We start from the raw sequence: 10,337 nt of genomic DNA, 5'->3' as shown, positions 1-10,337 counted from the left end.
ACTGAGTTACAGGATGTGTATGTGTGCCTGTGTGATAGTGCTGCTGCTTTGGATGATGCTTCTCTGAAGTGTGCGCGGCCATCTAAGGTGGCAACTTCATGGCACTGTGATGTAAAAGCCGGACAGTCATTCCTTTTGCAATGCAAGGTTTATTTTTGTATCTTTCCAGAGACAGAGTGAATGTGGCCGAAGTTCCTATACACTTATTCCCTGGGGGTGTGGGTTGGGAAGTCGGGGGAGGGAGGGAGGGAGGGAGAGAGAGAGAGAGAGAGAAAGAGAAAGGTGAACAATACACCCGAGGCTAGTTGTGGCAAGTGGTTACTGGGAGGGGAGAGGTGAGGTGGGGCTGGGTCAGCCATGGAAAATAATTTAATATCCAGTTTTCTGCTCTAATGACTGGCTGGGTCCAAATGGCTCTTTGAGTGTTGAAGGTTGGAGACCCCTGACCTAGGCAAAGAAATATTTATTTACAAATATTTAAAGCTTCATGCCATCAAGAATTGTCCATTAAATAATTGCTCAACTGGCACCCTGTGTCTTCTACCTTTGTTGGGAGTAATGCAGGATGGGTTTCAAAAATTTTAAAACAGGTTCTCTGCCCGGTTGCTGGGTGGGTGTGTAGATGGTGGGTGTGGCCTTGTCAGTTTCCTGCACTATGGTGGTGGTAGTGTGTTTTTGCCCTCCCCAGGCTCCAGAGGGTTTTCTTGAGCCTCTGGGCTCTAGAAACTGGTAACAGGCCCATTTCCAGTCTTCCTGAACTTCTGGGAGACTCATTTTCACCCTCCTCGAGCCTCCATGTGCATCCTGTATCTGCATCCCAAATGGTCTGTGTGGGGACTCCTGGGAGGGGTGGTGTGGTGTGGATGGGATCAGCCAGGAATGGGATTCGGGGGTTCTTAAACTGCACAGAATCTTAGCTAGAGGATCTCCTGAACCCCTGCAAATCCCCAGAAGCCCATTCCTGGATTGATGTAATGATTTTGGTAATTATTAAATTATTTGATTCAGTCACAAAAATCAATGGTTTTTAAGAAGACAGAAAATCACTCAAGAATCTAATGAATTCTGAGGCTTGCTCAGAGTTTGAATCCAGTTGTTTTGTTACTACTACAGTATTGAAAACCCCAATGAAAAAAACTAATTAAATGATATGGAAAATTGCATAATGAAAAATTAATTTAGCCCTAACCCCTCCAAAACATACAATCCATAAAGAATTATAAAGGGAAAGACAAACTCTCTCAAACATGGATATGTATCTATACACTTACAAATTGCTTGTTCAAAATGCAACCCTGTTCATTTTTTATTTCTTATGTACTAAACGGTCTCTAGTGTTGAGCTCAGGTCTCCATATAATTATATAGATTTTGGGGATGAAGATGCATCCTAGGAAACCAACACCAGAAGACAGGAAAGAGAAGATCTCCACGGCCACCATGTACTTCCGCTTGGTGCTCAAGTTGGTGGGGACAAAGGTCAGCCAAACGCTGCAGAAAACCAACATGCTGAAAGTGATGAACTTGGCTTCATTGAAACTATCTGGCAACTTCCTGGCTGGGAAGGCCACAGTGAAACTGAGAAGAGCCAAGAGGCCCATGTAGCCCAAAACACACTAAAATATGGTGATGACATTCATGACATTCTAGTACGATTTCTCCAAAGAGTGTCTCCATGTCCAAATGTGGAAATGGGGGAAATGTACTCAGCCAAATAATACAAATAACTACTTGAATGAAGGAGCAGAAACTGAAAATAGAATAGGCCAACTTTTGCCCCACCCATTTGTGGAATAGGCTTCCTGGCTTTGAGGCTAGGAATGCTACAACAACCGTGATGGTTTTAGGTCAATATAGAAGAGATTGCAATAGAGAAGATGATGCCAAATGTTGCTTGTCGGAGGAGGCAGGTTGCCTTATTGAGGTGTCCAATGAACTGAAGTGAGCAGAGGAAACAAAGGAAGAGGGAGACAAGTAGAAGGTAGATGAGGTTGTGATTGTTGGCTTTGACAAAGGGAGTGTCCTGTTGCTTAATGAAAATTGCAAGCACAAGAACTGTGCAGAAGGAAAAGAGAAGAGCCAGAGCCACCAGAGTAATGCCCAGTGGCTCTTCAAAGGAAAGGAAATTCAGCCTCTTTGGAATGCACTCATCATGAGCTTGGTTTGGAAACTGATCCTCTGGACAAGTATCACAATACTCCATATCTGAAAAGAGGAAAATAATTTTGAACAGAATCAAACTTTTCCCAAGTTTCAGGATTGCTTTTCTGTATTTCCTTCCAATGTGTTTTCTAAAAAAATTGTAACTCTTGGGGTTTCAAATGTTTTATTAGTTGATTGGAATATAAAAGACAAAGGAAAATAACAACAAGGAGACACTAGGAGAGAAAAAAAGGGAAAAAGATAATTTTGGGTAGAGGAAGAAAAGGATAAAAAAGAGTAGACTTCTGTCTCTTTTTAGCACAGCAGAAGACAATAAAATTATTGCCTCAGCTTTTTGCTCTTCTAGTAGTATACGCTAGCCCTTTCTATAACATTAAAGTTATTTAATCAGCAAAACCAAAATCAAAGTTTCAAAGTTTTTTCCATCTCAAGGACAAGCATTCTCCAAGCAGAAACAAAATTAAATATGTTCTTTTCTTTAAATAAATCATTGGATTTAACCATCTCCGCTTTTTTCAATGCTGTGGGAAGTAATGTATATTTCTGTTTGCATTTATTAATCTTTACAAGCCATCATCATTTATATCAACACAGTTCACTATATTCTTTCCGATTCTTTAACCTTAACTTAATCTTAACTGGGATACAGGCTACAGAAATGAACTTTCAGGCATAGGTCCATTGGGCTGCTATAAATCTTACCTATTTGTCTGGATATCATTTTTTCTGGACACTGAGCACAAGCATAGCAGCAAAATTTTCCCCCTTCGATCTTGTTCTTTCTTTTTCCAAGAGAACATGGCTCATTACATAATGAGAGAGGTGGTACCTATCCCCAAATAAACAAAAAGAGGTCATTATTTTTTGTTTTTATTCTGTTTTACAGCCAATGAATAAGAACTAGAGTGTTGATAGTCAGTCCTGCCATAAAACAGACAAGTTAACCTTGGAAGGATTGCTGAAACCAGGAACACAATTGAAGTTGTATTTCATTTATTTTTAGTTTAGTTGAAGTGTAATTAATTGGGTGGTGTGTGGATGTGAACCTGGGAGTGGGCATGGCCAGGTGGGAATGGTCATGGTGGGTATTTGACACAGGCTCAAGATGCTTTTTTTCCCTTCTCTCTTTTCTTTCCGTAGTTCTTTACTATAACCATTTTTCTATCTCTTCTAGCAGATATTCTTGCCAAACATTTATTACTTATTCTTCACACTCCACTAAACTTTTCATTTTTAAATGTATACCCCATTGTTTAATAGTAAATTGCTTTTCCATTTTTGGCCTCTGTGACCTCTTGCAGCATTCTGCTGGCTGAAAATGGGCCACGAAGAGACCCCACGCAGCCCCCACACAGCTCGTTTTGGCTGGCTGAGGCACTGCGGGCTGGTCCTTTGATATAACCAGGCAGGCCCACCGGACCAGATTTAAGGACCCCGACAGGCCACATTTTGACCCCCTGTCATAGGGTATCAGCCTTTCAAGTAAAGCTGCCTTTCGCTATTGACTGAAGATGACTTTGTCAATTCCAACAATCAGCCACTTGTAAAAGACAATTTTGCTTTGAACAGCTTACATCCTGCAGTGATACCTTCAACATCATCAAACCACAAGATCTCTCTGGCAGTGTTAATTATATCATTGAAGTTTGACCATATATATGAGTTCTTTCTTACGAATGAGAGTTTAGATATCAATACTTCCTTCACTTGGGCAGGTCCGCATTTGGGCATGTTACTGTGGTTCTACCATTCAGTGAGAGTAAATTTCCTTGCACAGGTTGGAAACTCTAATGAGTTAGAATATCTGTCATTACACAGTCCAATAATATATTTGTGTTTGCACACCTTTGACAGAGATTGATTGGAATGTAATTGGGGTTTATGAGTTAGTTGTTATCAATGGTCCAAAGGAAACGCTAGATGTGAGAAAAGGAGCATATACAAAATTATTCTTTTAGTCCATATTATGGTACCTGAGTGAATCCATGATGCCACTGGATTTTATCTTGATGAACGAGGAAGGTTTTTCCTGTAGGTGCCTGTGGATCTATTTCTCCAATTGGGATGTTGATATAGGAGTTGTTTGGAAAAGTAATCAAATGTCAAATGTCAAATCCAGCTTCTAGGGCTCCATCTTCATTTAATTTAATTTCACCTCCAGCATTGTCGTTGAAAGAAATTCTCTGCAGAAATGAGTGGATCTTACAGAAGAAATGCCAAAACTGTTTAGAGAGAAACCAATATGCTTCCCAGGGGTGGGATTCAAATTTCTTAACAACCGGTTCTGTGGGCATGGCTTAATTTGTGGGTTTGGCTTGGTGGTCATGTGACTGGCTGGGCATGACTTGTATGTAAATATTGTAAATATTTATGTAACTAATTTTTTTATTAAAAAAAGAGCAACATTTAACTAAAATTGGGGAAAGCAGGTAGGCAGATTGAGTTGCTCACAAAATCACAGATTCAGATAGAGATCTATCTATCTACAATCTGCTACCTGAGTCTGTCACATAAAATTTGCTTGCAAGTAAACTCATAAAATTAACTCACAGCACACCATCTATGTAAATATTGATTTTTTTTAATTAAAAAGAGCAAGTTTTACCCAAAATCAGGCAAAGCAGGCAGGTAGATTTAATTGCTCACAGAATCACAGATTCACTCAAAGATCTAACATTCTGCAATCTGCTACCTGAGTCTGACACATAAAATTTGCTTGCAGGAATTTCCGGTTGCTCATCTGTCATGTCGGAGGGGAATCTTTGATCGTGCATGATTTTGCCCTGAACTTACTTGTTGGAGGATACCGATTGGGACTGGAACCACCCTGGAGGGGTGAAGAAAGGGGGAACTGCTTGGAGGGTTGAGGGGAGCCACATCTCAACTCCCTGACAAGATAAACCACCTCTGAAGGCAAGGTACAGCAGTGGTCAAAAATGGCCACCATGAAGATGGGAAGCAGTCTGAAAAACTAAATTGGATAATTATTGGACTTTTGGCACTAAAGAGGCCTAAGTAAATGCTGGAAGTGAATGTGTTAAAAAGAAATAATAGCAAAAAAGTGGAATTAGTGAAATTAATAGAAGTTTTACAAAGAAAAAGGAAAAAGTGAAAGAAAGGGTGGAATTTGGAAATAGAACTGAGAGTGCCACCTAATGGTACAGGAAAATTTTTAGAGACTCTTTGAAAAGTGTTGGTCTTTTTAAAATTGTATCTAGGTACTTAAAAGAAAATAAGAGGAACTCCATTATAATAAAATAAAAAACCCTGAAAAGTGAAGTACTAGAATATTACAAGTGGAAAGGATATTGCTTTGGAACTATCAGTGACTCTAGGAAAAAGTTGGAAAAGGGATTAATAGAAGAAATCTGGATTATGAACATTGATTGTTGAAATTAAATATAAAAGATGCTGGTTGAAACAACTTGCTGGATGTTTGGATTGGATATAATTATCAAAGAAGGGAGGAAAAGAAGGAGCAGCATATAGAATGGGAGAATTATTTCCCAAAATAAGATTGGATCTACAAGACATGAAGGAAATGATGAGAGTAAGCTTGGAAATGTGCAGTAATACACTACAAAAACTAAAAATTGTGATTCAGATTGAAGAAGAATAAAGAGAAGCAGAGGGAGAGGAGTTAAATAAAGAGGAAACCAGTCTTGAAAATCAGGTAGAAAAATGAACATTTAAACAGGGGGAATATAATTAAAGTTAAAAATCTGTGGTTTGATGTGATAATGAAAGGGGGAATGGTTCGGAAAGTTAAATATAGGAAGAGGGAAATGCAGAAGAGGGAATTACAGAAGAAAGATCAAGAGAGGGAGGGGATAAAATAAATAACTGGAATGAGAAATGGAGGGAAATAATAAAAGGAAAAAGAGGAATTAAGAAAATAAAGAGAGGCAGGAAGCAAACAAGAATGAAAAGAAATTACATAGTTAGGAGGCTAATAGACAATGGGTAAAAGAAGGATAGGGAAGGAGATTCTACAATCTGTTGTGATATATAAGAATAAGGATTTGAAAATACATAAGATTGGAAGTGATATATTTTTTTCTTTTTAAGGATGATCGTTATACCAAATATAGATTTTATTGAAATAGATATGGAAATGGGAATTTATTATAAGAATATTAATTGACAATTAGCGATAAATAAAATTAAAAATAATTATGAGAATCATGATGGAAAGATTAATATCAGTTTCTTTAATTAATTGAATAGATTAATATTCTTGAAATATATAAATGATTTATAAGGCAATTGAGAAAAAAAATATCATGCGGAATCTGACTTAATATGTATTTGTGATATGTAGTAGATAGGAGAATATTGTTATTAATGTGAAATGAGGTAATTAAAAAAAAGACTATACAATGGTAAATTTTTATAATGAATTAAAGGGAATAAATGGAGGGAAAGTACAAGGTAAATAGGTAGTAAGCTTGAACTGACAACCAAAAGGGACAATTTCTAGAACTATTAGAACAAAGATGGAATTATTGAATAATAAATGGAATAATAGTATGTGATAAAATTGTAAATGAGACAAATAAAAGTAATATATGTAATGAATATAGAAATGAAATAAGAATCTCAGATAGTATTGTAAAGTAAGATATGATAATATTCTAAGAAAAATGAAATAAATTAAGATCTGAACTGAAATTGGATAAAATAAGTTTAATGAATTTAATATTTGAGAATATTTAAAAGAAAATAGAATAAGTAATAATGTGATATGAAATTGAATAAAAAAAATGAATATGTAACTATGGTCATGTTTGTATTGTAAAAACCTGGAACGAAACTGCTTGCCAAAAGAGATGTTTTTAAAAAAATAAAAACAAAAACAAAAGAAGAAATTGAATAATGAAATTATCATGTATGTTTAAACAATATGGTGATTGGCATTAGAATAATGTACTGGAATATTGAATAATTAAATAATGAAGAATTATAATTTAATACAAATATGTGTATTAACATTAGAATTATATGTTTGATGAATGTAAGAGATATGTTTAATGTTGCCATTTTTGTTTGCGCTAAATTGTATGATGCTTAGGTGCCACACTGTTGATACACTGATGTGTATATGTAGAATAAAATAAAAAAACTTGGAATTTTTTTTTGCTTTCAAGCAAACTCAACATTTACTAGCAAGCAAACTCACAAAATTAACTCACAACACACTATGTATGTAAATATTCAATATTTTTTTTATAAAAAAGAGCGACTTTTACCCAAATTCAGGCAAAGCAGGCAGGCAGATTGAGTTGCTCACAGAATCACAGATTCACTTAGAGATCTATCTATCTGCAATCTGCTATCTGAGTCTGCATTGAAAAATAGAAGCTTCAGTCCTAAGGAAGGTTCCGCTCTGCTTTTAGATTAGCTAAAAAACAAGAAGTTCAATGATTTCCTGTTTTCTAGCTAATCTAAATCTCCCAGCACAGCAGAACAGCTGATGGTTATGAAAAAAAAAAAGGAAAAATAGCAACTTAGCAGGCAAGTTTGATGGTGCGCATGCCAGGTAAGGAGTGAGTGGGCAGGGCAGGGAGGGGCGGGTCCAGCCAGTGGCGCAATTTGCCGGTTCTCCAAACTGGGCAGAATCATAACAGACGGTTCTATAAAACTGGTCCGACCAGGTAGAATCCCATTCCTGATGCTTCCTAATGGCCAGACACAATACTTTCTTTTTTAAATTTGGAGCCTTTGCTCACCAGGAATAAAAAATATAGAGGACTGCAGCAGTTTAATTGTTATTATTGGATCATATTCCACATTCAATACTAAAATACCTTTTGGTACTCAGTTGTTTTCTTTGGCATTATTTTAGAAAGTTGGAAAACAGTAAGAATCAATCAGAAGAAGATAATACTGATGTGAACTAGTCAAGGAGAGAACCAACCTAGAACTAAGGAGGAATTTCCTGACAGTGTGAACAATTAATGAGTGGAATAACTTGCCTCCAGATGTTTTGGGTGCTGCAACACTGGGGTTTTTAAAGAAGAGATTGGACAACCATTTGTCTGACCTGGGGATTGGACTAGAAGACCCCCATGGTCCCTTCCTACTCTGTTAGTCTGTTATTTTTGCAGAGAAATAGACAGGCAGAAGATTAAAGACCAGTTGAATTGGTGTTGAAAAAGGGAAAAGCTGAGATAAGTTGGCAAAAGACAATACCTTCAGTGAATCAATATTTGTAATATATGAATGTTGAATAAAGGTGAACATCTGTGATCCTTAGATAGCTGAACTATAATGATCTGTAGAGTCTTTAAATCCTGGCACTCTATTTTAACCATGGAGAATCTTTTAAAAAAGCACCAAGAAAGAGGAAATCTTACCTGTCAAGCTTCTACAATCTTTAAAACACTCTAATTGTTACTACTGAACCATAATCCATGTTAGATACTAAAATCTTTCTTCGTACTCAGTGATCTTGTTTAGTGACATTTCAGTCAGGTAGTTTGAAAAGGGAAAGAAGAAGCAATGGGAAGATAAGCTACTGCAAAGAACTAGAAAAGGTGAAGTTTAAAGACCAGCTGAGTTGGTGTGGAAAGAAGGAAAACTGAGATGAGTAGGGAAAGGACAATAGCTTAAATGGGTCAACATTTGTAATACATGAATGTTGAATAAAGGTGAACATTTATGATCTTTAGATAGCTGACCTAGAATGATCTCTTGACTCTTTAAGTCATGCCACTCTATTTTAACCATGGAGAATCTTTAAAAAAAAACACCAAGAAAGAGGAAATCTTATCTGCCAGGCTTCTACAATCTTTGATCATATTTGATCCATGTCCCTTCAAATATTCTGATGTGTCCTAATTGTATGAACAGCATGTAAGGCTTGAGCCACAGCATAGACAGCATTATAGATACTGTAACTATGGCTAAGCATGCTGGTTTCAAAGAAGGGTGCGAGAAGGTCCTCCAGTCTTTCTTCTCCAGTACACTCCCCATCTTCAGGAGCATCTTTATTTGGTATTGAGCAGCTAAAAGCTTGGTTCCAATAATCTTTTATGAAGCCATCCTGATTTGCCCCAGAAAGGGTGACAGCCTGTATATATTGTTGGAAACCTGGAATTTCTTTTTTGGAAATTGAGAAGGAAATGGCTCCATGAAATCTTTGCATATCAAGCTCCCTTTGGAAGGCATGTAATGTGAAATCATTTTGTGCCATTGTGATCCACACTTTTTGTGTGGAATGTTTCTGTGAAGTGTCAAGAGTTGTTGAAGTTAATATTGAAGTCACTAGAATAATAGAGATTAGCCACATAAAGACTGTACTTTCTCCATGTATAATAATAACATTTGCTGTTCTCTCTGTGAATACAATAACATGACTCACAATTCGCTCCACCATGTCAGATGGCTCATAAAAATGGAAATTTCAGTCAATTCTTTCAGTGAATTCAGAACAGATTTTGCATGGGTTCCATAATTTGGATGAAGTGTTCTCCATGTTTGTCATCTGTAATGATAAATCCTACCCATTTCAATCCAAAGCACAGGAGGAGCTGGACTAAACGTTCATATTGGTGATCTTCATTGGGGGCCATTCAATAAAAAGGGGGAAAACGTGATTCATCTGTCACTACCAATTGAAATGAGCCATAGGAAATCTAAAAGAAAGAAAATTGGGTTAGGAAGCCATGACAAAATTTTGGTGGGTCACAAGGAAATGTAATCCCTCGAGCACCTCTCCAAAGCAATTGATCCAGGCTGTGCAGGAACACAATGTTGCGCCACCCACATGGCCCACAGGAATCCTCCTCACCCACTCACTCCTCACTCCTCTGATCACCAGCTCTTCTGCTATGCCAGGAGATTTCGGTAGATTAGCTAGGAAGCAGGAAATGGTTGGAGATCTTGCTTTCTAGCTAGTCTTTAGATGTTCGGCTCTGCTTTAAGCACAGCCGAACCTTCTTTAGGACTGAAGATTCTATTATTCATTGCAGACTCATGGCAAGCAAATTTTATGTGACAAACTCAGGTAGCTGATGGCAGATAGATAGATCACTGAATGGTTCTGTGAGCAACTCAATCTGCCTGCCTGCTTTGCCTGATTTTGGATAAAAGTTGCTCTTTTTTATATAAAAAATTCAATATTTAGATACATGGTGTGTTGTGAGTTAATTCTGTGAGTTTGCTTGCTAGCAA

At 37.1% G+C, this 10,337-nt stretch overlaps 1 pseudogene; it reads right to left on the bottom strand.

The window, feature by feature from the left end:
* Positions 1-1,306: 1,306 nt before the first annotated feature.
* On the bottom strand, positions 1,307-9,540 carry LOC113428487 (vomeronasal type-2 receptor 116-like; annotated as a pseudogene).
* Between the last annotated feature and the right edge of the window lie 797 nt (positions 9,541-10,337).

This window comes from Notechis scutatus, chromosome Z (assembly GCF_049901735.1).
Source record: "Notechis scutatus isolate UNSWTSFEM ecotype Mainland chromosome Z, rNotScu1.2, whole genome shotgun sequence".
NCBI lineage: Eukaryota > Metazoa > Chordata > Lepidosauria > Squamata > Elapidae > Notechis > Notechis scutatus.
Note: the sequence above shows the minus strand (reverse complement) of the source record. Positions and strands in the feature narration are given on the sequence as shown.